Source organism: Osmerus eperlanus, chromosome 22, assembly GCF_963692335.1.
Source record: "Osmerus eperlanus chromosome 22, fOsmEpe2.1, whole genome shotgun sequence".
Classification (NCBI taxonomy): domain Eukaryota; kingdom Metazoa; phylum Chordata; class Actinopteri; order Osmeriformes; family Osmeridae; genus Osmerus; species Osmerus eperlanus.
The window spans coordinates 721,974-744,691 of NC_085039.1; the positions used below are offsets into that span (position 1 = coordinate 721,974).

Here is a 22,718-nt window from a genome sequence, read left to right on the forward strand (position 1 = left end):
GATGCAGTTCAGTTTCCACACTGCCTCTTTTGTGTGACTCACACATTTTTGACATTCATTTCAGCTTGCGGGTATTTTCTCATTTCTGTATTTTCTGCAATTTAAAAAAAATAATTTAATCTTTCAGCATTCCAACGCATTTTCTGCAGGAAAGGCCTTTCTAGTTGTCAACTTCTTAGTTCTTACGCCGTTTTTTGTCCTTTAACTAGTCCTGCATACTTTCACCGATTCCTACAATTTTGGAATCAAAACGTTCAGCTCCTTCAGGAGATGGGTGCTATGACTTTTCTAATTTCTCACTTTTATACTTTTTTATGTATTAAGGTTTTTGTGCAAATTATTCTCCCATTAAAAGTAATGGTAAATACTTTCAAATAATTAAAAAGCTTCCTCTTTCAAACGTAACTACTTCAGCATACTTTCAGCTAGAGACACCATTCAACCTTTAAAATGTTCACAAGACATTCAGCTATTCCCAAATGATTCAGTTTTTTCAAATATTCTGCCAATTTTGAATTGACAGTTTGAAATAAATTAAAATGTTTGCTCCTTGATTTTTATGAACGAGCAGCAAGCAGAGTGGCACACTTCTGCCTGCTCTTTTTCTGACATTCAACTAAATTGTCAAACAAATTCCTCTAACGTTCATATAGTTTAATTTACAGAAACAAGTTATACCTTAAAATGTAGGAAAAATTGTCCTCTTTCAGCCAATGTAACTACTACACTACTAAACTACTGCTCACATTGACAGATTTTCAGCTATGAGCCTTGAAGCGAGAGCAGCCTTTCAAATTCTCTCACTAACTTCAATGGAGAGGTGGGTAAAATCCGTCAGAGAAAGCAAGAAGGAAGACGATTTCGAAACTGCCGGTAGAGACGTATTTCCGACCGCACAGACATATAAAGGACATCTCTAGTTTCGGCAGAGTCTTGGGTCTCGGAAAATATCCTCATTTTATTGATTGAAGCAGTAGATCTAGCTTATGTAGGAAATTTTCCATTGCATTCTCTCTCTAGCTCCACGCCTTCGGTTATTATTCAAGCCTACGGTGTTAATACAGTCTGTAAAAATACCACTTTGACACACTTGCAAGAAATGATCCTCTGGTTACATGTAGCATGATCTTATTATTTAAGTATAAAAAAGTCACCAGGGACAACGACAACATTGGCAACCCTGCACTATGAATTATTATTTTGATGTCTGAGAGGAGATGGCGCAAGTCCAAAGACGGTCTGGACCTCGATAAGTATCACTCCCTCCTCAAATCCTTCTCTGCCCGCATAACTGATGCTAAAACCCACTACTTCCTGAACAAAATGAACTCTGCCTCAAACCCTCACAAACTTTTCTCTACCTTCTCCACCCTTTTTAACCCACCTCCCCCACCCTCCCCCTCCACCCTGACAGCAGACGACTTCTCCTTCTTTGAGAAAAAAGTTGCTGACATTAGCAGTCGGTTCCCTGAACCCACCTTTCCTACCCACTCACCCTCTATGACTGACCCAACTAAATGTCTAAACGCTTTCTCTCCCCTGTCCGAGGCAGAGATCTCTGACCTCATTCTCTCTCATCGCCCCACCTCCTGTCCCCTTGATCCAGTCCCCTCCCCTCTCTTTCAAACCATCTCTCCCTCCATCATAACTTTTCTTCTCCATGTCCTTAACTCTTCTCTTACTTCCGGCACTTTCCCCTCTGCCTTCAAACAGGCCAGAGTTAGCCCTCTACTCAAAAAACCCTCCAGTAACCCAGCTGTCCTCCAGAACTACAGACCGGTATCACTACTACCCTTCTTTTCTAAAACAATTGAACGCGCCATATCTAACCAACTGTCAAACTTTCTCTCTCAGAACAACCTGCTTGACCCCAACCAATCGGGCTTCAAGACTGGCCACTCCACAGAAACTGCCCTCCTGTCAGTCACCACTGCCCTCCAGTCTGCCAGAGCGGCTTCGAGGTCATCCGTCATCATTCTGCTGGACCTTTCTGCAGCGTTTGATACGGTTAACCATCAAATCCTGCTGGCCAGACTTTCTGAGATGGACATCACTGGCACTGCACTTCAGTGGATCTCATCCTACCTGTTGGGAAGATCCTACCAGGTCTCCTGGGGAGGCAAAGTGTCAGGCCCCCGCCAGCTCTCCACTGGTGTCCCACAGGGATCCGTCCTTGGACCCCTCCTCTTCTCCCTCTACACCACCTCGCTTGGACCAATCATCACCTCCCATGGCTTCTCCTACCACTGCTATGCTGACGGCACGCAGCTGTACCTGTCGTTCCCCCCGACTGATCCGGGGATCTCAGCTAGGATCGAGGCCTGCCTCACAGACATCTCCGCCTGGATGACCGAGCACCACCTCCAGCTGAGCCTCGCCAAAACAGAATTCCTCATCATCCCGGCCAAACCCTCCATCTCCCACGATCTCTCAATCACCCTGGGATCGGCGACGGTGACCCCTTCATCCTCTGCCAGGAACCTCGGGGTGACCATGGATGACGAGCTCTCCCTCACAGCCCACATTGCTGCGGTCTCCCGGTCGTGTAGATTCACCCTCTACAACATCCGGAAGATCAGGAGATACCTATCTGAGCATTCCACCCAGATGCTAGTCCAAGCACTTGTCCTCTCAAAGTTGGACTACTGCAACTCGCTGCTCGCCGGTCTCCCAGCAGCGCAACCCGCCCTCTCGAGAGGATTCAGAACGCGGTGGCCCGTTTGGTCTTCAATCTACCCAGACGCTCCCATGTTACCCCGCTCCTCATCTCCCTCCACTGGCTTCCCATCACGGCCCGTATCAGATTCAAGACTCTGGTACTGACCTTCCGAGCGGTCAACGGGACTGCACCCGACTACATCAAGTCTCTCCTCCAGCCTTAGACCCCCCCCGCCACCTACGGTCTTCTGACAACCGTCTGGTGGTCCCACCGCTCAAGAGCGCCCGGTCCCAACACAAGCTCTTCTCCTGTTTGGCCCCCCAATGGTGGAATCAACTCCCCACCTCCATCAGGGACACTGACTGTCTCCCCACCTTCAAGAAAAGGCTCAAGACGCACTTGTTGTTATTTTCCTCCAGGATCACAATGACTCGTATTGAGAGACTTGTTGGTTAGTTGTAATGGTTTCAAATTCTTGTACTCGCTGTGAAATATTTTGCTGTTGATTGTTTTTTCTACAGGTGCACTCTTGTGGGGAGTTTCATGTTGTTCAATTGTAACTTGTTTAACTGCATGCTCTTATGGTTCTTCCCTTCTGCACTTATTTGGTTTTCCACAATGTATGCCTCATGTTTTGGCTGCTCGCAATGTTTGGGGCTATCTCGTTGTTATGATCAGTGACCTATGCTCTTTTGTAAAGCTCTCTCTTGGAAGTCGTTTGGATAAAAGCGTCTGCTAAATGCATAAATGTAAATGTCATCTTAAATTAAGTGTCTGAACAGGACTGGGCGTGCAGGCACACATGATTAGTTTCTCCTCCGTCTTGAACCTGAAACCTAGATTCTAGGTTAGAAATGTTGCCAGTCTGTTGCCAATGACCAACGGTTGCTCTGTTTTTCCAGCAAGTTCAAGTCATTCCAGTGTTGTCCTTTTACCTTCAAATTCGTTCAACCCAGACTTCAGCAACTGGTTTTCTGCTAAATTTTCAAATTTTCCTGCCGCTCATCTTTCTGAATTTTTGCCCTTATTGTTTTGCATTTTCTTCTTTTCTTCTGTTTTCTGCCTTCATCTTGCTGCAGGTCCTTTCTAACATACATTTCAGGCCTTTTGAAACTCCAGCAAATAATTTTCTGCTAAATTTTCAAATTCTTCAGAATTATTTCTATTTTTGCATTTTTCTTATCTTTTATGTAGTTTTATACCTTCGTCCAGCTCCAGCCCCTTTCAAAAATACCTTTCAAGCGCTTCAGCTTATAACTTTCTACTAAATGTTCACAATTTTCAGCTTTTTTAGCATGGTCAGCTATCCCCATTCAGGTTTTCAGCATTCTCACTGCTGTTTCGCAGGAACAGCCGTATCTAGTTATTATTGGGTGTGCTCAAGCCTTCGGCGAGAGCACAACCATTGTTCTCTCACATATATATTATTTTTGGTGGCCAAGCCGCGAAGCGGCGAAGCCACTTAAGTGTTTCTACCTTTTCTTATTATTGGGTGTGCTCAAGCCTTCGGCGAGAGCACAACCTTTGTTCTCTCACATATATATTTATTATTATTTATTTTTGCCCCCCTAAATCTTTGTCAATATTTGGCCTACATAGACAACCTAGGTGTCAAAAGTTTAGTCTTGGTAGCGATTGAGTTGCTTGTATTTACGTTCCGTTGCATGGTTTAGGCTCAAGTTAAGTTTTTGTGGCGAAAAGTGAAGCTAACGGTGGCTAATTTGCTAGCCACAGTCACTGACGTTACTAACGTCACTACGTCACGAAAACACGCGTGACTACCTGTAGCAGAACATTCGTTTCGCATCTGTTAACTTGGGGGATAGCTAGGCTAACTATAGCTTTACTGCAAGGCAGCTGCAGAAACGCCACAAGCAAAGAGGCCAGGGTGATAACTATTTACTCATTTTACTTTGTGATGTGAAACACAATTGTGAAATGTAATGTACAATATTAGCTGATATTATTAAGGAAGTAGGCCCACATCTACTTTCGGAAACGGTAGTCTACTATTTCACTGAGGCATTAACATGACATTAGCCTCTGTTGCCCGGGCAACACATAGCTACCACAGTGGTCTATGATGCATCTGTTTTCAATCGTTAAAATAAACATTCCTCACAAATATATTTTTGTTGTAGGATTTATTATGACATTACATTACATGTAAACGATTTGTTGGTGAAATTATCATTACCTGTGGTGTAAAACCAGTGTTGCTCACTGCAACGCTGTAGCTTACGCGAGACACACTACAAAAACATCTACAGTACACAGCTGTTTAGGAAGTAAAACGGCGACAGAACATGTTCGGCACTCCCCTTACTTAAATCAAGTCTTTCAATAGGTGAAACTATCTGACTACTAACCTGAACTTCATTGCCACAGCCTAAACTTTGTCAATCTGTTCATGAAAATAATTAATTTCAGCCTAAACCGTACAACGGAACGTTCAACCGAATTCAACCAACGCAATCGCTACCAAGACGAATACAGCAGTAGTCTAATACTGTACTGTAGTAGTACAATTTACCGGGGCAGCTTCTCCACACAGGGCTATATCGCATTTTGCGTTGTTACTGACAATGATCGCTACCAGTGAGCTTTTTATGAATGAGCGATTTTCCACTAAATAAATGTCAAGCTTATTTACGTTTTTGGGGGCATTTTTTCAGTTAGCAGATGGTAATGTTTGAATCGCGATTCCATCTTCTACTGCCGGTAACGTCGTAGAATAATCTTCAAAGGGGGTTCTTTATTAATGAATGAATGCAATATGCAATATGGGGAGTCAGGGTTAGGGTTGCCAGTTCGATTCCCGGTCATGCCAACTGACGTTGTGTCCTTGGGCAAGGCACTTCACCCTACTTGCCTCGGGGGAATGTCCCTGTACTTACTGTAAGTCGCTCTGGATAAGAGCGTCTGCTAAATGACAATGTAAAATGTAAATATGAGTAGGCTAAATGTCTGAAAATATCACGAGAAGGGAAAAACTTAAAAGGACATTTAAGTCATAGAGATTAGGTCTATTTTGACACCGGTCTGCCAAATGTATTCGTTTTGATTCAGCTATGAGGCTGCCTCTTGCAGGGGAAATGAGAAGACATCTATTTCATTCTACACTTCACTCGTATTTTGAGTTGTAAATGAGCAGCAAGATAAAGATGCTTTTAAATCTATGTAATCTTTATAAATAATAAGTATGCATTTTTATATAAAATATACAGAAATATCAGTTGTAAAAATGTCATTAAAAACGGACCCCTGTGCAACCGACGCAAGCAAGCACACCCTACAATTTCCCCAGAAATTGTACCCTCTCTAGTTTGCTTGTGTTTTGTCTATTTGCATGTGTTTTATAATTTGCAGTGCGTTTGCACATGTTGGCCACCGTACATAATAAATCCTACCAACAAAAAGGTATTTGTGAGGAATGTTTATTTTAACGACTGAAAACAGATACATCACTGTAGTGTGTGTTGCCCGGACAACACATACTAATGTCATGATGCTAATCCCAGCTAACACATGACGTTGCGGCAACGTTGCCAGTAAGTGCTCAGTTGGTAACCCGCGACGTTACCTTCTGGCAGCATTGTGGCAACGTCGTAGCAACATTATAAAGGGAATGTTGCCAGTTGGTCCCATGGACAACGTTGCCACGACGTCGTACCTTGGTCGGCTGGTTACGTTATTTTTAGACTCGTGGACAACGTTGCCGCAACGTCGTACCTTGGTCGGCTGGTTACGTTATTTTTTGGTCCCATGGACAACGTTGCCGCGACGTCGTACCGTAGTCGGTTGGTTACGTTATTTGTGGTCCCGTGGACAACGTTGCCGCGACATCGTACCTTGGTCGGTTGGATACTGTTATTTTGGGTCCCGTGGACAACGTTGCCGTGGCGTTGTACCTTGGTCGGCTGGATACATTCATTTTGGTACCATGGGTTAAGTTGCCGTTAAGTCGCTCTTTGGTCGCAGGACAACGGATCTCGAGTGCAATATGGTTTATCCAGAGATGGAGATCACACTGGACTGCTCTCAGTTCTGACACTTTTGTAATGTAGCCATAGTCTACATGAATTTCAATCACACACAATATTAAATGTTGCACCCAGCATGTATAAATGTAGACAATGTATGTAATTCATGTGCATCTCAGCCCCAGCATGTCATTGGTCATCAATTTTCTCATATGCAGGAACATAGCTTTAATAAATAAAAGACTGAATTTGGAATATAATTTAGTCTTTCATTCTTTACTATAAACATGTACAAAAGCAATCAATGTGTGATGTGTAACATGATTAAGCAAACATTCTTTGTACAGCACACCAAAGCTGTATGACACACAATGCAAATTTGTGCTCCAATAATTTTGTAATACAAATTGTTAAATGTGACCAAAAGGTAAGCGACTCTTTAGAGTTTAATTTCCAAAGACAAGTCATCACAGAATATTACAATTCTTCCTTAGCAAACCTGCCCCTCAGTCTGCCCCACTTTGCGCATGCCCATTTCAACACATCGCTGAAACTGGGGTTTCAGAAGATATTTTTCAGGGGTTCAACCGTCTTGTAGGACTACGCATTGGATTTCAACTGGAAATTAGCTACTTCAAAGGTGAGTTTCTTTACAGAAATAGTGTTAAATATATAAACGTATTTTCAGAAATTGGATGGGGCATGATATTACGTATAGGTTTGAAATTGAGGCTATTTAACCTGGTTATCTTCTATCAGATTCACATTGTTTACGTTAGGATTTCGCTAGCTAGATCTAGGTACTACCTCGAGGTAATGGGTTAAACCCTCCAGAAAGTTATGTTGAAATACTGAAAATACATACATCAAAGTTAAGCGTCTCACAAATCACCCACAAAAGAATCAGTGAAAATAAACGTTCAGAACTGTTAGACAAAACATTGTCCCAAAATAGTTTATTTAGCCCTGAATTTGCAAAGACTGTGGGCGTTGGAGACGTTCCATGTTCGTTATATTGTGGTCACACCGCAAACATTACAAATATGACATTTGGGACTTTTAAAGAATGTCCCCATATAGTTCCCTGATAGTCACACGGGGACGTTCTGTGTATGACATTGGGGGAACGTTGTTTTGGTTATTTTATGGTCACATACAACTTTCGCTATATTCTATGGAGGACCAAACCTGCCAAAATTACAAATAAATGAATAAATGTATAAAAAAATGTATTTATACATAAAAAAATGTAAATATATAAAAATAAATGTATGAAAACATCTTAATTAGGTATTTATTTATTTACATGGCCATTTATTTCTGTATTTATTTATTTTTGTATTTATTTATTTCTGTGTACATTTATTTCTGTATTTATTTATTTCTGTGTACATTTATTTCTGTATTTCCTTGTCCTTAAGCTAATGAGGTAAGCTGTCAATCAATGTATGTCACGGTGTCACCTTAACCCCATTGGTTGATCGGTATCAGAGTGTGAAGATGGACTTTCCATGCCTGGGTTTGCTATGACTACCTTAGTAAACAAAAGACTGCACACACGCAGTACATAGCGAGATATGAGAGTTTTGGCTAGCTAACCTTGCTAAAAAAAGTGCTAGTCAAGATGTTTAACTTTTTCGCGTTGAGGCTCTGGATACCAATTTGTACCATTTAGCTGCCTGCAGAGTCATAAAGAGAAAGAGTTGCGTCAATTGCCTTTACGTTCATGGTACTGTACTGTACTGTAGGCTAGTTAGAACTAGAGCGAGCTAGCATCAGTTTCAAACACAGCAGCATCGTCGTTGAGGAACAGTTGTACTGTACTGTATGATGGAGTTGTGCCAAGGTAAGAATGTGGAAGTTCTTGGCCCATTTTCTGGCATCTAGTACATTTAACATTTCAGTATCTTAAAGTGCCGAGATTTTTTGATGCTAGCTAGACATGTAGAAGCCAGAACGTAGCAAAAACAATGTGCTACGAAGTGAGTGATGACCTGGTTATGTAATGATCAGTGTAGCTAGCTAATTTAGTGCACTATTTATATTTATTGAGAAACTAATGCCTACAAACAAGTTTGTGTGAGAGGAAAGCTGTATTTAATTATTAATCCGTTACTGTGGTCGCTTATTTGCACCATAGTCTGGGGGTTGGTACAGTAAGAAATTGGATGATATTATACAGTGTCAAGGAACCATCAAAGAACATAGTACAACATGGTTAATCTATTCATAAAGTGAATGTTTACTAAGCAAACTATGAGTTAGAGACCATTGTAACATTCAGTCCATCATGTGATTATCATTACAGCTTACTGTCTGTTTATGTGTGTGTGTCTATGGCCCTTGCAGTCTGGCATTGCTACTGATGTTGATGTGAGCTGAAAAGGAGGCCCAGTGCCTTGGAGGTGGATGTCAGACCACTGGAGGAAGGAGCGCTGGATGGGAGACCACTAGTTGAAGGAGCGCTGGATGGGAGACCACTGGATGAGAGATTTCTGGATGAGGGAAAATGTGATGGAGTGGGCTGTCTTATATTTAAACCACAGTATTTTTGTCATTACTATGCTTTTAATTGTGGTCGTTATTGAGTTATATTGAGTTTGCTCCTGTTGACTTTATCAAACCACCTCTTTCTCCTCTCACTATCAGCTGGGAAGCCGTAGCCTACATCACGACTCCCTATTTGGAGCATGCAATACATCCCCATGCATCACACCCAACCATTATGAAATCCAAGATGCTAGGTGCAAGACCAAGACAGCGCGGTGTAGACAAAAGCGTTACCTTTATTGTGTCACCCTTTACACTCTTTTCATAGCAGAGACTAAAATAACATGTGTACATATTTGAATAGTCATGTTGACTATCATGTAGTTGTACTGTAGCCTTTCACAACCAAGTCCTTGAGGTTTAATCATTGTGCACTACACATGCATAAAATGATACTATATAGTAGGGAAAGATTAAATAAAGATGCAGAACAAACTACTTGTTTCCAAGTTAAATTTAATGACAACACATGAAGGGTATGAAGACATTCTTAAAGAGATTCTTGAAGACATTCTTAAATTGGAATACAGCTCCTATTGCATCGGTTGATTTTCCAAATCCTGTTGATAATGACATGTGCAGCACGCTCCCTTACAAATGCACTGCTTGAACTATGAGTATCGGTGTACCTCAGTAAATTAGAATATTGTGGAAAAGTTTGTTTATTTTGATTAGTAAATTCAAAAGTTGAAACTCATATATTATACAGATGCATTACACACACAGTGAAATACTTCAAGCGTTCATTTTAATTTTGATGATTCTGACTTTCATCTAATGAAATCCCAAAATTCAGTATCTCAGAAAATTAGAATATTACACAAGACCAATAAACCTAAGGATTTTTAATACAGAAATGTCAGCTGACTGGAAAGTATGTTCATCAGGGCGGGACGTTCAGACAAGCATTATGCCATAGCAATCCACACTCGTGTCGACGAGTGTGTCAGACGGGTCAAACTATGAAACTTGTGTAAATGAATTTAGACGTAGCTCTAATCATTTTGATTTTAATCCAGTGTTGTAACATTACATAAGTAGCCGGGTAACTTCCCTAGCAGGTCACGAATACATTATGTAGATTGCATATCATTGAAATGGTGCGGTCTAGTTTATAAGCATGGTTATACTACTATACTCTGCAGTTAGACCGACACAGGTGAATCTCAGTAAATTAGAATATCATGGAAAAAGGTGAAATTCATATATTATACAGAGGCATTACACACAGAGTGAAACATTTGAAGTGTTTATTTCTTTTAATTTGGATGATTATGGCTTACAGCTAATGAAAACCCAAATTTCAGTATCCTAGAACATTTGACTGAAAAAGTTAAATATTGTAGACTCATGATGTCCTACTCTAATCAGCTGATTATCTCCTGTAACGGTTTCCTAAGCCTTTAAATGGTCTCTAAGTCTGGTTCAGTAGGCTACACAGTCATGGGGAAGACTGCTGTCCTGAAGACAATCATTGACACCCTCCACAAGGAGGGTAAGCCACTAAAAGTCATTGCTAAAGATGCTGGCTGTTCCCAAAGTGCTGTATCCAAGCATATTAATAGAAAGTTGAGTGGAAGGGAAAATTGTGGTAGAAAAAGGTGCACAAGCAACAGGGATAACTGCAGCCTTGAGAGGATTGTGAAGCAATGGTCATTCAAGAATTTGGGGGAAATTCACAAGGAGTGGACTGAGGCTGGAGTCAGTGCATCAAAAGCCACCACGCACAGATGTATCCAGGACATGGGCTACAACTGTCGCATTCCTCGTGTCAAGCCACTCCTGAACCAGAGACAACGTCAGAAGCGTCTTACCCAGGCGAAGGAGAAAAGGGAAAGGACTTGCTCAGTGGTCCAAGATCCTCTTTTCAGATTAAAGTAAATGTTGCATTTCACTTGGAAATAAAAGTCCCAGAGTCTGGAGGAAAAGTGGAGAGGCACAGAATCCAAGTTGCTTGAAGTCCAGTTTGAAGTTTCCAAGTGATGATTTGCAGAGCCATGTAATCTGCTGGTAGGTCCACAGTTTTATCAAGTCCAAAGTCAATGCAGCCATCTACCAGGACATTTTAGAGCACTTCATGCTTCCTTCCATTGACAAGCTTTATGGAGATGCTGATTTCATTTTCCAGCACGACTTGGCACCTGCCCACACTGCCAGAAGTAACAGAACCTGGTTTAATGACCATGGTATCACTTGATTGGTCAGCAAACTTGCCTGACCTGAACCCATAGACTCTATGAGTATTGTCAAGAGGAAGATGAGAGACACCAGACCCAACAGTGCAGACGAGCTGAAGGCCGCTATCAAAGCAACCTGGGCTTCCATAACACATCAGCAGTGCCACAGGCTGATCGCCTCCATGCCATATTGATGCAATTATTCATGCAAAAGGAACCCAGACCATGTATTGAATGCCTATATGAACATACTTTCCAGTCGGCTGACATTTCTGTATTAAAAATCCTTAGGTTTATTGGTCTTGTGTAATATTCTAATTTTCTGAGATACTGAATTTTGGGATTTCATTAGATGAAAGTCAGAATCATCAAAATTAAAATGAACGCTTGAAGTATTTCACTGTGTGTGTAATGCATCTGTATAATATATGAGTTTCAACTTTTGAATTTACTAATCAAAATAAACAAACTTTTCCACAATATTCTAATTTACTGAGGTACACCGATACTCATAGTTCAAGCAGTGCATTTGTAAGGGAGCGTGCTGCACATGTCATTATCAACAGGATTTGGAAAATCAACCGATGCAATTAGGTGAAGGAGCAGTATTATTCGTTGTTAGGTAAGTAAATGGAAGTAGAAAAATATCAAAACGTTTTGCGATAAGTATTGCTTGTAGCCTATGCCTACAACAACGTGTAAAAGGCTATAGCTAGCGCAAGGGACCCCAACCGGCTACAGTACAGTACAGTAGGCTAGCTCTCGACACACTGGTCAGAAATGTTAAAGGGATGTAGCTAATAGAGCAAAATAAACATATACATGTTATGTCAAAGCGTTGTATTGTAATAAGTAACTAGGCATACATAGACATAGGCTAACACATTCTGGTTTAACAGTGATGTCGGAATTTCTTTCTTCTAATTTCGGCAGTCGGAGGGCGGCGGAGACCAATGGAAGACGCGGAACTGTAGGCAAAACTTATGTTTCTCTGTTCCGTTGTTCTCTCTTTTCTGTGTTGGAGTTCTTTTAAGAGCTTGATGGCATCAACATCCATTCTGATAATAAAATATCATTAACTTGAATTGTGTCTCTTCATTTTAATACCCACACACGAAAATCCAGGTTGAATCAAGTAGCTACAGTACTGCTAATAGCCCATGGTGGTCTCCTATTTCTATCAAAGTTGATGTAGCCTATACGTGTTCATTTTCTATAAAGATGAAGCAATATTGTTCCAATAGTGGTTCAGGTAACGGGATAAGGACCGAAAACACATTATAGGTTGGTCCCCAGAAGGTTTGATATGTCACTAAAAGGTTCTGCAAAGGTTAGCATTGATACAGAGGAAAGGTCCTGTAATGGTTCCCTAAACGTTCCCAGAACGTCCTGAAAGGCCCCGAAATAACGTCCTCCTACCGGTTAAAGAACTCCACAGAGACCAATATGGGACGTTCTGGGAACGTTATAAGGCGACGTCCTTTACACCAACGGGAACGTTCTTGGAACGTACAATTTCTAGCTGGGTTATTCGTTTTAACCTTTAGATGCGTGAGTTCTAAATATTTCCGACGCTTCCACCAGTTATTTTTCCAAAACGGCAGCTAAGTAGCTTTAATTAGCTTCTGTTACCTAGCAACCTAGCATAATACTCATAGCAATGCTACTACCTGCTAGTGTTACTTGTTAGCCTACTAATTGTACATTTTGAAGCCATACTATAGCGTTTGTCATATAGTTTTTGTCTATCGGAAAATAGTCGGCTGGAATGTTCAGAATCACACATGTGCGACGCTACGATGTGGGGCCCTGTTTTCGAACGATCACATATGTGCAATGCTACTCCTTTAATATCAATATCAATATGCTAAAACTATGTACATAAACTACATTCCACTTTCATTTCTGTACAGATATCCTACCACCGTCACACGGCCTAGCACTGTGTCCCTGGGAAATGATGGTAAAGTAATGAATGACCGTTTATAACAGTGAAAATAATTGTATGAGCCATGGCAACCCTAAAGCCTATGTTTTGAAGCAAAAGCATGACTTAAAACTTTTGCATCACCAGATGCCATACCCCAAGATGTCAACTCTGGTCTGGTGGAGGTGAACCCATTGGGGGCCCAGGAAAACAGCTGGCAGCCAGGCAAGTGCAAATATAAGACACTCAAAAAATACTCAAAGCTTCTCAATAGCATTGCCAACTCATTGTAAGGCATACCTAAGTTGTTCTGATCGTGGCGGGGGGGGGGGGGGGGGGGGGTACATATTTGTCAAAACAACAAATGTTGTCATACTAATGCTTTGTATACAACCATTCAAGGTAACATTTGTTATTTACATCAATGTTACAGCTAATCTAGAAGAACCACAGTGTATGCCAATCATGCAAACTCTTGTAAACTTGTTTTACTTGTCTTTAATGACAGACACATTATAGGTTATGCTCCAGAAGATGGAGACATTGGAGGAGAACCAGCGAGAGGCTCTCCTATTCAGGCGACTACAGGGCAGAAACACTGAAGAGGTGCCAGTGATGGACCTACAGGTGGCCCAAACACAGGCTGAACTCCAAGACCTTGAGGAGCGCCTTAAGGTGCTGGAGTTGCGAAAGAGACTGGTAAGTGCTTGGAGATGCCATGAACTATGGCTTACACGCAGCGTTCAACGTTCACATTGGTGCTGACAATAAGTTCATGACTTCTAATTCCAGACGCTGTGATGAAGTGGAAGACGGGACTGGGAGAGAAAGCTGTGGAGCTCCTCATAGAGGAGACACTCAAACACACCCCGGCAGCCCATTCAAAACAAGCCAGGTGAATGAATCATGATTGCAGCTTCCATATCCAACCTTTCACATGGCTATGTGACAAAAATCTAGAATCACATATTTTTTTGATGATGTATATTATTTTAGATGTGATTTTTTTATGACTTGTATAGCCCCTTTTTACACGTGCAATTATGTTGATAGAACACTAACTTATTTTGTGCTTCATTGTCAGGGCCAACAGACAAGACCTGTAGCGGGGACTGGCAGAAGATTTTAATTCACTGTTTGGCACTTTGTTTGAAATAAAATGACAATGTAACATGGAAATGCTGCCTTGTTTATGATTAGCTGGAGTTAGGCTACACATCACACAAACATAGTCCTCCTAAAGTTGGCTACCATGTAGCCTATTATACAAGAACAAGTAGCATTTTGGGCAAATGAGGTCTGCATATGAACCGCCCCAATATAAGCAGTAGAATTGAGAAATATAGGTTACTTAGTTAACGTTGCAGTTACGGACTGGCAACGTCACCAAATTACGTTGCTAGGAGGTCGCGGTTACGGACTGGCAACGTCGGAAAATGACGTTGCTAGGAGGTCACGGTTACAGACTGGCAACGTCGGAAAATAACGTTGCCACGACGTCGCGGTTACGGACTGGCAACGTGATTTTGGGACGTCGCCAAAGACGTTGCGGCAACGTATGTTTGGTCATCGAATGACGTTGCGGCAGCGTAAGGGCAACGTAACTGTTAGCTGGGTAATACTTCAGTGAAATAGTAGACTACTGTTTCCGAAAGTAGATGTGCTTCCTTAATAATATCAGCTTATATTGTACATTACACATCACAATTGTGTGTCATATCACAAAGTAAAATTAGTAAATAGTTATCACCCTGGCCTCTTTGCTTGTGGCGTTTCTGCAGCTGCCTTGCAGTAAAGCAGTTAGCCTAGCTATCTCCCAGAAGTTAACGAGCTGCTAAACTAATGTTCTGCTAGAGGTAGTCACGCGAGTTTTCGTGACGTTAGTGACGTAAGTAGCGTCATTGACTGTGGCTAGCAAGTTAGCCACCGTTAGCTTCACTTTTCGCCACAAAAACCCAATTTCTACTTAAACCGTGCAACGGAACGTAAATAAAAATACAAGCAACTCAATCGCTACCAAGACGAAACTTTTGACACCTAGGTTGTCTATGTAGGCCAAATATTGACTGAGTTTTAGGGGTGCGAAAACAAACAAGAAACAATAAATATATATGTGAGAGAACATAGGTTGTGCCCTTGCCGAAGGCAAAGCACACCCAATTAAAACAGTGTACAATGTTCAAAGTAGACATTTTAAAATCCTCACGCATTCAGTTGGTCCGCGATTTTCTGCCAGGCGTTTTCTCTCTGTTTTATAACAGCTGCCGTATTTCCCTTTTTGCATATTATGTGTTCCACCTCTTCATATATTTGTGAGAATGCTGTTAAGCATTCTCACTATTGTTTTCCTGTTTCTCTTTATTGTGAGAATGCTGTTAAGCATTCTCACTATTGTTTTCCTGTTTCTCTTTATTATTATTATTATTATTATTATTGTGAGAATGCTGTTAAGCATTCTCACTATTGCTTTTCAACTTCTCAGTTCTTCCGCCGTTTTTTGGCCTTTAACTCGTTCTGCATACTTTAACCGATTCCTACAACTTTTGTATCAAAACGTTCAGCTCCTTCAGGACATGATGGCTATGACTTTTGGTATTTCTCACTTTTATACTTTTTAAGACATTAAGGTTTTTGTGCAAATTATTCTCCCATTAAAAGTAATGGTAAATCCTTTCAAATCATTAAAAAGCTTCCTCCTCTTTCAAACGTAACTACTTCAGCTTACTTTCAGCTAGAGACACCATTCAACCTTTAAAATGTTCACAAGACATTCAGCTATTCCCAAATGATTCAGCTTTTTCAAATGTTCAGCCAATTTTGAATTATGACAGTTTGAAATACATTAAAATGTTTGCTCCTTCTTGATTTTTATGAATGAGCAGCAAGCAGAGTGGCACACTCTGCCGGCTGCTCTTTTTCTGATATTCAACTAATTTGTCAAACAAATTCCTCTAACGTTCATATAGTTTAACTTACAGAAACAAGTTATACCTTAAAATGTAGGAAAAATTGTCCTCTTTCAGCCAATGTAACTACTAAAGAGCTCACATTTACAGATTTTCAGCTATGAGCCTTGAAGCGAGAGCAGCCTTTCAAATTCTCTCACTAACTTCAATGGAGAGGTGAGTAAAATCAGTCAGAGAAAGCAAGGAACAAGATTTTGAAACTGCCGATAGAGTCGTATTTCTGACCGCACAGACATATAAAGGACATCTGTGGTTTCGGCAGAGTCTTGGGTCTCGGAAAATATCCTTATATTTTGGATTGGACGTATAGTTTTGCGTCTAGGTCAACTTGTTTGAGGTGTGGATGCTAGGTAAATGTTCGTTTTTCTCTCTGCCTAGCTCGTTAGCTATCACAGCTGCGCCATCACCGTGGCAACCAAACAAACAAGCACCAGGAAAGCAAAAGGAACACGTTTTTGAAACTGCAGGTAGAGTCGTATTTCTGACTGCACAGACATATAAAGAATATCTCTGGTTTCGGCAGAGTCTTGGGTCTCGGAAAATATCCTTATATTTTGGATTGGACGTACAGTTTTGCGTCTAGGTTATCTTGTTTGAGGTGTGGATTCTAGCTACATTTCTCTTATTCTCTGCCCTCAGCGCGTTAGCAATCATAGCTGCACCATCACCGTAACGACAGACACGCACCACTCAGTCTCTCACACAGGTGATTGGTACGTTTACTTGACCATGAGAAACACGATTACTAGCAATTGTCGGTTTATGCCAATAATACGATTACTCTGTTTACATGTGTAATTGTGAGAATGCTGTTCAGCATTCTCACTATTGTTTTTCAACTTCTTAGTTCTTCCGCCGTTTTTTGGCCTTTAACTCGTTCTGCATACTTTAACCGATTCCTACAACTTTTGTATCAAAACGTTCAGCTCCTTCAGGAGATGATGGCTATGACTTTTGGTATTTCTCACTTTTATACTTTTTAAGACATTAAGGTTTTTGTGCAAATTATTCTCCCATTAAAAGTAATGGTAAATCCTTTCAAATCATTAAAAAGCTTCCTCCTCTTTCAAACGTAACTACTTCAGCTTACTTTCAGCTAGAGACACCATTCAACCTTTAAAATGTTCACAAGACATTCAGCTATTCCCAAATGATTCAGCTTTTTCAAATGTTCAGCCAATTTTGAATTATGACAGTTTGAAATACATTAAAATGTTTGCTCCTTCTTGATTTTTATGAATGAGCAGCAAGCAGAGTGGCACACTCTGCCGGCTGCTCTTTTTCTGATATTCAACTAATTTGTCAAACAAATTCCTCTAACGTTCATATAGTTTAACTTACAGAAACAAGTTATACCTTAAAATGTAGGAAAATTTGTCCTCTTTCAGCCAATGTAACTACTAAAGAGCTCACATTTACAGATTTTCAGCTATGAGCCTTGAAGCGAGAGCAGCCTTTCAAATTCTCTCACTAACTTCAATGGAGAGGTGAGTAAAATCAGTCAGAGAAAGCAAGAAAAAACAATATTTTGAAACTGCCGATAGAGTCGTATTTCTGACCGCACAGACATATAAAGGACATCTCTGGTTTCGGCAGAGTCTTGGGTCTCGGAAAATATCCTTATATTTTGGATTGGACGTATAGTTTTGCGTCTAGGTCAACTTGTTTGAGGTGTGGATGCTAGGTAAATGTTCGTTTTTCTCTCTGCCTAGCTCGTTAGCTATCACAGCTGCGCCATCACCGTGGCAACCAAACAAACAAGCACCAGGAAAGCAAAAGGAACACGTTTTTGAAACTGCAGGTAGAGTCGTATTTCTGACTGCACAGATATATAAAGAATATCTCTGGTTTCGGCAGAGTCTTGGGTCTCGGAAAATATCCTTATATTTTGGATTGGACGTACAGTTTTGCGTCTAGGTTATCTTGTTTGAGGTGTGGATTCTAGCTACATTTCTCTTATTCTCTGCCCTCAGCGCATTAGCAATCATAGCTGCACCATCACCGTAACAACAGACAAGCACCACTCAGTCTCTCACACAGGTGATTGGTACGTTTACTTGACCATGAGAAACACGATTACTAGCAATTGTCGGTTTATGCCAATAATACGATTACTCCGTTTACATGTGTAATTAGTTATGCGATTACTCAATAAACACTGTTGAATTTTATCAGCAGAGTGGTGCTGCTGACGATGCGTATGAAGGAGGCTGACGACTTCTCTCATTATAGGACATTTATTTCAGAACAATGAAATGTGGCCATCTGCCAGTTGGGTTGATCGCGAACTAACTTTTTTAAAGTAAAGACGTTACGCATAAAAATGTCCATGTACGGGAAGTCCATTAGGTCACAATACAATACATGAACATTCATCACATTAATTATTGTGTGCTCTTGCGCCCTCTTGTGTCGCTAAGAGTAAATAATATTTACAGTCATGTAACCTGAGAACATAAAAAAATAGGCTTACATTTTAACAAACACGTCTACATGATTCTTTTTTATTAATCGTTGTATGCTCCACGGACAAAACTTGCACCATCATCCTTCTGCAACAAAGTGTCGCCGTGTCTTCCTGTATCGGCCCTACTGCTGTATGTTTCATTCCATCAACACATTGAATCCAACTAAGAAAGCCGAGTAAACGCATAGGCTACATCTGCTACTGCTAATACTATCCCAACTATAATTTAATCTGTTAAAACGATAATATTCTTGTTACGACTAGCTAGCCTACTTCTTCTTCTGTTTAACAGTTCAGCTTTCAGCTTCTCCCACATTGTAGGCTATTTTAGCTCTTAGCTTTGTTAAGATGATGCAGTTCAGCTTCCACACTGCCTCTTTTGTGTGACTCACACATTTTTGAAATTCATTTCAGCTTGCGGGTATTTTCTAATTTCTCACTTTTATACTTTTTAAAATATTAAGGTTTTTGTGCAAATTATTCTCCCTTTAAAAGTAATGGTAAATCCTTTCAAATCATTGTTGGAATGCTGCTCCAGCCCCTTTCAAAAATACCTTTCGGTTGCTTTGAAGCTTCAGCTTATAACTTTCTACTAAATTTTCACTATTTTCAGCTTTTTTAGCATGGTCAGCTATCCCCATTCAGGTTTTCAGCATTCTCACTGCTGTTTCGCAGGAACAGCCTTTTCTAGTTAGTTATGCGATTACTCAATAAACGCGTCTACATGATTCTTTTTTATTAATCGTTGTATGCTCCACGGACAAAACTTGCACCATCATCCTTCTGCAACAAAGTGTCGCCGTGTCTTCCTGTATCGGCTCTACTGCTGTATGTTTCATTCCATCAACACATTGAATCCTACTAAGAAAGCCGAGTAAACGCACTCAATGGTAGGCTACATCTGCTACTGCTATTACTATCCCAACTATAATTTCAGCTGTTAAAACGATAATATTCTTGTTCCGACTAGCTAGCCTACTTCTTCTGTTTAACAGTTCAGCTTTCAGCTTCTCCCGCATTGTAGGCTATTTTAGCTCTTAGCTTTGTTAAGATGATGCAGATGATGCAGTTCAGCTTCCACACTGCCTCTTTTGTGTCACTCACACATTTTTGAAATTCATTTCAGCTTGCTGTTAAGCATTCTCACTATTGCTTTTCAACTTCTCAGTTCTTCCGCCGTTTTTTGGCCTTTAACTCGTTCTGCATACTTTAACCGATTCCTACAACTTTTGTATCAAAACGTTCAGCTCCTTCAGGAGATGATGGCTATGACTTTTGGTATTTCTCACTTTTATACTTTTTAAGACATTAAGGTTTTTGTGCAAATTATTCTCCCATTAAAAGTAATGGTAAATCCTTTCAAATCATTAAAAAGCTTCCTCCTCTTTCAAACGTAACTACTTCAGCTTACTTTCAGCTAGAGACACCATTCAACCTTTAAAATGTTCACAAGACATTCAGCTATTCCCAAATGATTCAGCTTTTTCAAATGTTCAGCCAATTTTGAATTATGACAGTTTGAAATACATTAAAATGTTTGCTCCTTCTTGATTTTTATGAATGAGCAGCAAGCAGAGTGGCACACTCTGCCGGCTGCTCTTTTTCTGATATTCAACTAATTTGTCAAACAAATTCCTCTAACGTTCATATAGTTTAACTTACAGAAACAAGTTATACCTTAAAATGTAGGAAAAATTGTTGTCCTCTTTCAGCCAATGTAACTACTAAAGAGCTCACATTTACAGATTTTCAGCTATGAGCCTTGAAGCGAGAGCAGCCTTTCAAATTCTCTCACTAACTTCAATGGAGAGGTGAGTAAAATCAGTCAGAGAAAGCAAGAAGGAACAAGATTTTGAAACTGCCGATAGAGTCGTATTTCTGACCGCACAGACATATAAAGGACATCTCTGGTTTCGGCAGAGTCTTGGGTCTCGGAAAATATCCTTATATTTTGGATTGGACGTATAGTTTTGCGTCTAGGTCAACTTGTTTGAGGTGTGGATGCTAGGTAAATGTTCGTTTTTCTCTCTGCCTAGCTCGTTAGCTATCGCAGCTGCGCCATCACCGTGGCAACCAAACAAACAAGCACCAGGAAAGCAAAAGGAACACGTTTTTGAAACTGCAGGTTGAGTCTTATTTCTGACTGCACAGACATATAAAGAATATCTGTGGTTTCGGCAGAGTCTTGGGTCTCGGAAAATATCCTTATATTTTGGATTAGACGTACAGTTTTGCGTCTAGGTTATCTTGTTTGAGGTGTGGATTCTAGCTACATTTCTCTTATTCTCTGCCCTCAGCGAGTTATAGTGATGGGCATTCCGGCTCTTTTTCGTGAGCCGGCTCGTATGGCTCAGCTCACTAAAAAGAGCCGGCTCTTTTGGCTCCCTAACGGCTCTTTAAAAAATACATGTTTTAACTATGAATTTGACTATGATAGGTGTGAAAACAATTCGATTAAATTATGAAATGAAATCATACTCGACCGTTCGCGAACGACCCATCACTAGCGCGTTAGCAATCATAGCTGCACCACCACCGTAACGACAGACGCGCACCACTCAGTCTCTCACACAGGTGATTGGTACGTTTACTTGACCATGAGAAACACGATTACTAGCAATTGTCGGTTTATGCCAATAATACGATTACTCCGTTTACATGTGTAATTAGTTATGCGATTACTCAATAAACACGTCTACATGATTCTTTTTTATTAATCGTTGTATGCTCCACGGACAAAACTTGCACCATCATCCTTCTGCAACAAAGTGTCGCCGTGTCTTCCTGTATCGGCCCTACTGCTGTATGTTTCATTCCATCAACACATTGAATCCAACTAAGAAAGCCGAGTAAACGCATAGGCTACATCTGCTACTGCTAATACTATAATTTAATCTGTTAAAACGATAATATTCTTGTTACGACTAGCTAGCCTACTTCTTCTTCTGTTTAACAGTTCAGCTTTCAGCTTCTCCCACATTGTAGTCTATTTTAGCTCTTAGCTTTGTTAAGATGATGCAGTTCAGCTTCCACACTGCCTCTTTTGTGTGACTCACACATTTTTGAAATTCATTTCAGCTTGCGGGTATTTTCTCATTTCTCACTTTTATACTTTTTAAAATATTAAGGTTTTTGTGCAAATTATTCTCCCTTTAAAAGTAATGGTAAATCCTTTCAAATCATTGTTGGAATGCTGCTCCAGTCCCTTTCAAAAATACCTTTCGGTTGCTTTGAAGCTTCAGCTTATAACTTTCTACTAAATTTTCGCTATTTTCAGCTTTTTTAGCATGGCCAGCTATCCCCATTCAGGTTTTCAGCATTCTCACTGCTGTTTCGCAGGAACAGCCGTTTCTAGTTATATCAACTTCTTAGTTCTTCCGCCGTTTTTTGGCCTTTAACTCGTTCTGCATACTTTAACCGATTCCTACAACTTTTGTATCAAAACGTTCAGCTCCTTCAGGAGATGATGGCTATGACTTTTGGTATTTCTCACTTTTATACTTTTTAAGACATTAAGGTTTTTGTGCAAATTATTCTCCCATTAAAAGTAATGGTAAATCCTTTCAAATCATTAAAAAGCTTCCTCCTCTTTCAAACGTAACTACTTCAGCATACTTTCAGCTAGAGACACCATTCAACCTTTAAAATGTTCACAAGACATTCAGCTATTCCCAAATGATTCAGCTTTTTCAAATGTTCAGCCAATTTTGAATTATGACAGTTTGAAATACATTAAAATGTTTGCTCCTTCTTGATTTTTATGAATGAGCAGCAAGCAGAGTGGCACACTCTGCTGGCTGCTCTTTTTCTGATATTCAACTAATTTGTCAAACAAATTCCTCTAACGTTCATATAGTTTAACTTACAGAAACAAGTTATACCTTAAAATGTAGGAAAAATTGTCCTCTTTCAGCCAATGTAACTACTAAAGAGCTCACATTTACAGATTTTCAGCTATGAGCCTTGAAGCGAGAGCAGCCTTTCAAATT

The 22,718-nt window shown here is 40.3% G+C and overlaps 2 long non-coding RNA genes across 2 annotated transcripts; both read left to right on the forward strand.

Annotated features, from left to right (window-relative positions):
* The first annotated feature begins 8,221 nt into the window (after window positions 1-8,221).
* Window positions 8,222-9,628, forward strand: LOC134008526 (uncharacterized). Its single transcript, XR_009928134.1, has 2 exons — window positions 8,222-8,502; window positions 8,992-9,628. It is a non-coding gene; the product is annotated as an uncharacterized LOC134008526 (long non-coding RNA).
* A 4,018-nt stretch (window positions 9,629-13,646) lies between these two features.
* LOC134008528 (uncharacterized) lies at window positions 13,647-14,399 on the forward strand. Its single transcript, XR_009928137.1, has 3 exons — window positions 13,647-13,995; window positions 14,089-14,191; window positions 14,381-14,399. It is a non-coding gene; the product is annotated as an uncharacterized LOC134008528 (long non-coding RNA).
* Window positions 14,400-22,718: the final 8,319 nt, after the last annotated feature.